Source organism: Saccopteryx leptura, chromosome 7 (assembly GCF_036850995.1).
Source record: "Saccopteryx leptura isolate mSacLep1 chromosome 7, mSacLep1_pri_phased_curated, whole genome shotgun sequence".
Classification (NCBI taxonomy): domain Eukaryota; kingdom Metazoa; phylum Chordata; class Mammalia; order Chiroptera; family Emballonuridae; genus Saccopteryx; species Saccopteryx leptura.
In genome coordinates this window covers 103,009,504-103,015,582 of record NC_089509.1, presented here as the reverse complement: position 1 = coordinate 103,015,582, position 6,079 = coordinate 103,009,504, and positions in this window count along the sequence as shown.

The window sequence follows — 6,079 nt, the reverse complement described above, 5'->3', positions numbered from 1 at the left end:
TTTGTCTCCCCCCCCCTCCTCTAGGAACTGCCTTCACCATATAAGGAAAGATAGGGCCCCTGGGAGAGAGAGAGAATGGGTGAGGGGGTAGGGAGGCAGGTGTCTGTCAGGTCCCTGGGAGCCGGGAACCCAGTGACACCCTGCCAGGCAGAGCGAAGTGCCTCACCCTGGGCTGCTCCTGCCCGGGGCCCAGGCCCTCACTGCAGGTGGACAGCATGAACCAGGAGAGGTCCTTCCTCCTACCAGACCAGAAGAGGAGGCTCAGCAGACCTCCCTCCTTCCCTGGGGGAATGGCTCATGGGCCAAGGGAGCCCCAGACCCAGAAATGCAGGGTCAGGGGTATGCACTTGGGGTCCCTTCAGGACAGATGGAACCCTGGCACCCTTAGAGGTCTCTTCTACTGGGCACATGACACTCCGAGGGGCACAAGGGTCCTCCTTGTCTCTCCCCACACTTTCAGGCTCCACCTGCAGTTTTTATGAGCTGCCATAAACCAGCGCCTTTGGACTCTGTCTCCACCCTCTCCGGGCAGTCACCGTGTCCATTTCCGACTCCGGATCCCCGGGGTCCCTCTCGTCAGGATGGGAAAGGAGCAAGCTGGTTCTGCTCACAAACTCAGCATCCTGGGAAGCTGCCTCCCTACCTCTGTCCCTGCAGAAATCCTCCTGTCACCCCTAAACTCAGGTCCTCTGGACCGGTGAGCTGAAGGCTGGGCGAGGGAAGCCCCTCCTCCTAACCACACCTTCCTGAGTCCCTGGAGACCAAATGTTGTATGTGTGCACATGTGTGTGCATGAGTGAGTGTGCTCGTGCACGGTCTGATAAGAGGAGTGAACACATGACAGGTGCTATTTTGTTTTTTAAAATAAGTTTTGTGAATAAAAAGAAGTATATATTCACTCAATTATACAAACAGGTAAAAAGGAAAGAAAAAAACCTCATCTATCATTTTACTACAGAGGTAATCCACAGATAAATCACTGTGGTTTATTTTGTTGTATTTCTTTCAATTCATTGTATTTCAAGACATAGGCTGTGTGTGTGCTCCATATATATATATAATATCTACTGATTGATCTATCTACACCTATATGCTTTTCTTCTGTGACATTGTTATTCTGTAACGTTTTAACTGTCCCATGGCAATCCATTAGAGACACAGCATAGTTTGTGTAACCAATAGCTCATTTTCATATCCAATTATTTAATAATACAAAGAATGCTGTAGCAAGTATTCTAATTGCTAAATCTTTGCCATTAGATTGCATCTATTATTATTTTTTTAGGATAAACTCCTAAAAGTGGGATTGCTGGGTCAAAGATGCGAATAGGCAAATTGCTTTCCAGAAAAGTTGCATTAACTGGTAGCCCATCGTTCAGGACAGGAGACAGCCTGTTTCTTCACATTCATCCCCGCCCTGGGCTCCAGCTTCTAAGAGAATCTATGTTTGTCAATTTGAATGTCAGAAGAAAATAGGCCTCATGTTGATTTATATACTTTTATTACCAGGAGGGTAGACCGTTTTAAAATATACTTCTTCGCTATGTCTTCTTTTGTAAATTTTAAAATAATTTGTTGAGTTGTTTATGTATTTTAATGTGTTAACGTTGGTAACCTGCTTGTCATTTTTGGGATTCTTTACTTTGTTACTTGTCTTTTAATTTAGCCTCAGGGTTTTGTCTAAAGAACCTATGTTTTTAAAAATTGATTCCAATTTATTACAAAAATGTCAAAAATAGAAAAGTATAAATAACAGGCCCTGGCTGGATAGCTCAACTGGTTAGAGCATTATCCTGATATACCAAGGTTATAGGTTCGATCCTGAGTCAGGGCACACAGAAGAATCAACAAATGAATGCATAAATGGGTAGAGCAACAAGTTTGTGTTTCTCTCTCTCCCTTAAATTAATAAATAAATCTGAAAAAGAGAAAAGTCAGAATTAAATAAAATAGAATAATAAACACCAATGGACTCAAGAATTCTTATTTGCCATATGTGTGTATATATATATATATTTTTTAAACTTATTGGGTTTTTTTTTTATTTTTATTTTTATTTATTCATTTTTAGAGAGGAGAGAGAGAGAGAGGGAGAGAGAGAGAAAGAGGAGAGAGAGAGACAGAGAGAAGGGGGGAGGAGCTGGAAGCATCAACTCCCATATGTGCCTTGACCAGGCAAGCCCAGGGTTTCGAACCGGCAACCTCAGCATTTCCAGGTCGACGCTTTATCCACTGCACCACCACAGTTCAGGCCTATATGTGTGTATATTTAGAAGGTAAATTGCAGATATCGATATCCAGCCCACAATATTTAGTTGATCGCTCATCTCCTAAGAATGAAGATTTTCACTTTCATAACTGTAATATGATTTTATGAGGGTTTTGTGTGTGTGTGTGTGTGTGTGTGTGGCAGAGACAGAGAGTCAGAGAGAGGGACAGGTAGGGACAGACAGACAGGAAGGGAGAGAGATGAGAAACATCAATTCTTTGTTGCGGCTCCTTAGTTGTTCATTGGTTAATTTCTCACTTGTGCCTTGATCAGGGGGCTACAGCAGACCGAGTGACCCCTTGCTCGAGCCAGCAACCTTGGGCTCAAGCTGGTGAGCCTTGCTCATACCAGACGAGCCCACGCTCAAGCTGGCGACCTCGGGGTCTCGAACCTGGGTCCTCCACATCTCAGTCTGACGCCCTATCCACTGCACCATCGCCTGGTCAGGCAACTGTAATACGATGAGATTACAAATTATTTTTTTATTGATTTTAGAGACAGAAACATCCATTTGTTGTTCCAGTTATTTATGCATTCATTGGTTATTTTTTGTACGTGCCCTGACCCGGGATGCAGCCCATAGCCTTGGTGTATTGGGACAAAGCTTTAACCAACTGAGCTACCGGGCCAGGGACAAATTATTTGTAGTATCATCTTCTACCCAGTCCATGGTCAAATATCTCCAATTGTACTCACAAAAACTTTAACAGCTGTTTTTATTGATTCATGATCATATCAAGATCATGCATTTCCTTTATTATGTAGCTTTATTATTATTATTATTTTATTTTTTTGTATTTTTCTGAAGTTGGAAACAGGGAGGTAGTCAGACAGACTCCTGCATGCACCCGGTCGGGATCCACTTGGCATGCCCACCAGGGGGTGATGCTCTGCCCATCTAGGGCATTGCTCTGTTGCAACCAGGGCCATTCTAGCGCCTGAGGCAGAGGCCATGGAGCCATCCTCAGCATCTGGGCCAACTTTGCTCCAATGGAGCCTTGGCTGAAGGAGGGGAAGAGAGAGACAGAGAGGAAGGAGAGGGGGAGGGGTGGAGAAGCAGATGGGTGCTTCTCCTGTGTGCCCTGGCCAGGAACCAAATTCGTGACTCCTGCATGCCAGGCCGACGTTCTACCACTGAGCAACCGGCCAGGGCCGCTTTATTATTTTTTTAAAGCATTTTATTTATTTATTTTGTGACAGAGACTGAGAAGAGTCAGAGAGAGGGACAGACAGGAAGGGAGAGAGATGAGAAACATCAATTCTTCGTTGCGGTACCTTAGTTGTTCGTTGATTGCTTTCTCATATGTGCCTTGATCGGAGGCTATAGCACTGAGTGACCCCTTGCTCGAACCAGTGACTTTGGGCTCAAGCTGGTGAGCCTTGCTCAAACCAGATGAGCCTGCACTCAAGCTGGTGACCTCAGGGTCTTGAACCTGGGTCCTCCGCATCCCAGTCCGATGCTCTATCCACTGTGCCACCACCCGGTCAGGCTGTAGCTTTATTTTTGAAATCTAGAACAGATCCCAGCTATTTTTCTGATACTGACTTACCTGAGTCAAGGACAGTTGTTGTTTTTTTGTTTGTTTGTTTGTTTTGCATTTTTCTGAAGCTGGAAACAGGGAGAGACAGTAAGACAGACTCCCGCATGCGCCGGACTGGGATCCACCCGGCACGCCCACCATGGGGCGATGCTCTGCCCACCAGGGGGCGATGCTCGGCTGCGGGAGGGGAAGAGAGAGACAGAGAGGAAGGCGCAGCGGAGGGGTGGAGAAGCAAATGGGCGCTTCTCCTATGTGCCCTGGCCGGGAATCGAACCCGGGTCCTCCGCACGCTAGGCCGACGCTCTACCGCTGAGCCAACCGGCCAGGGCAAGGACAGTTGTTTTGTAGAATGTTCACACTGTGGATTTATCTCAGTCTTTATGTATGTATATATATACAGTGATACCTCGGTTCTCGAACGCCTTGACTTTCGACCAAATCGGTATTCGACCAGGAAATTCGAGAAAATTTTGTCTTGGAATCCGAACAAATATTTGGAACTCGAACGTCCGAGATTAGCCGAGTTGAGCCGAATGGCGTTCATTCGGCCGAGCGCGCCTTGCCTGCGTCATCAGTGTGAGTCATGCTTTGTGGAGAGAGAGAATCACGTTTTTGTGGAGTCACGCTTTGTGGTGAGAGTCACGCTTTGTGGTGAGACTCACGCTTTGTGGAGAGACTCACGCTTTGTGCACGCTTTGTACACTGAATTTAACCCTTAGACATGGGTCCAAAGAAAGCCAGAAGTGGTAATGCAGACAAAGGTAAGCAGAAAGCTGTGAGAACAATGATTGAGCTGAAAAAAGAAATCATTGCCAAATATGAACAGGGCACACGTGTTTCAGATCTGTCTGCTGAGTATGGCATGCCAAGATCTACTATCTCAACTTTCCTTAAGAATAAAGCTGTTATAAAGGCTGCCAATGTTGCCAAAGGTGTTACATTGTTAACAAAGCAAAGGCCTCAGATAATGGAGGAAATGGAGAAGCTGCTTCTTATTTTCATTAAAGAAAAAGAGTTAGCAGGTGACAGCATCAATGAAGTCGTTATTTGTGAGAAAGCACCAGTAAATAGGCATATTTTTGGGGCTTGGAACAAATTAATCCAGTTTCCATTATTTCCTATGGGTTTCATTGTTTCGGTTCTCGAACAATTTGGTTCTCGACCGTTCTCCCGGAACGAATTATGTTTGAGAACCGAGGTATCACTGTATATATAATATATATATATTATATAATATATATACAATAAATATATTTTATATATATATATTTATTTTTTTTTTTGTATTCTCTGAAGCTAGACACGGGGAGGCAGTCAGACAGACTCCCACATGCGCCTAACCGGGATCCACCCGACATGCCCATTTGTGGCGCTGCTCTATTGCAACCAGAGCCATTCTAGCGCCTGAGGCAAAGGCCATGGAGCCATCCTCAGTGCCTGGGCCAACTTTGCTCCAATGGAGCCTTGGCTGCAGGAGGGGCAGAGAGAGACAGAGAGGAAGGAGAGGGGGAGGGGTGGAGAAGCAGATGGGTGCTTCTCCTGTGTGCCCTGGCCAGGAATCTAACCTGGGACTCCTGCACGCCAGGCCAACGCTGTACCACTGAGTCAACCGGCCAGGGCCTATATTGCTTAATTTTGTTCCTCTTCCTCCTGGATCTCCCACAAACTGAAAGTACTGCTAAAGGCTTGAAAAGTCCTGGTTAAATAATTTTTCAAAAATTATTTGGAAAACCCAGCACTTCTCAAACTGTAGTATCACAAGAATCACCTGGGAATCTTTTTAAAATGCAGAATCTGATTTATTAGGTCTGGGGCGGGGCCTGAGATTCTGCATTACTAACAAGCTCCCAGATGAGGCTGATGCACCTGCCGGTCTGCGGACCACGCTTTGAGCGGCATGGGCAGAGCTGATGCTGTGAACTTCACATTGTACTGCTTCGGGGGTCTACGGTGTCAAGCTGTCCCAGCATGAGTAATGAGGTTTGCTCCCTTGGTTACTGCCAAGTACGCCCACTGTAAAGGCACATTCTGATAATGGCTTTGTGATCAGAAGTCATCTTGGGGTGATCATTTGGCACTGGCAATACAAAAGTTTAAAATTTTTTTTTTAAAGTTTTAAATTCTTTATTTACCACTTTCTACTTCTCATTTTGGAATGACTTGACCCTGTTTTCCCCACAGCATGTGTAGCTCACTGCTGTACCCTAGTGCCTGGCACAGTCACCACGCAACGACTGAAGGAAAGACATGTAATTTATGAGTTCTATTT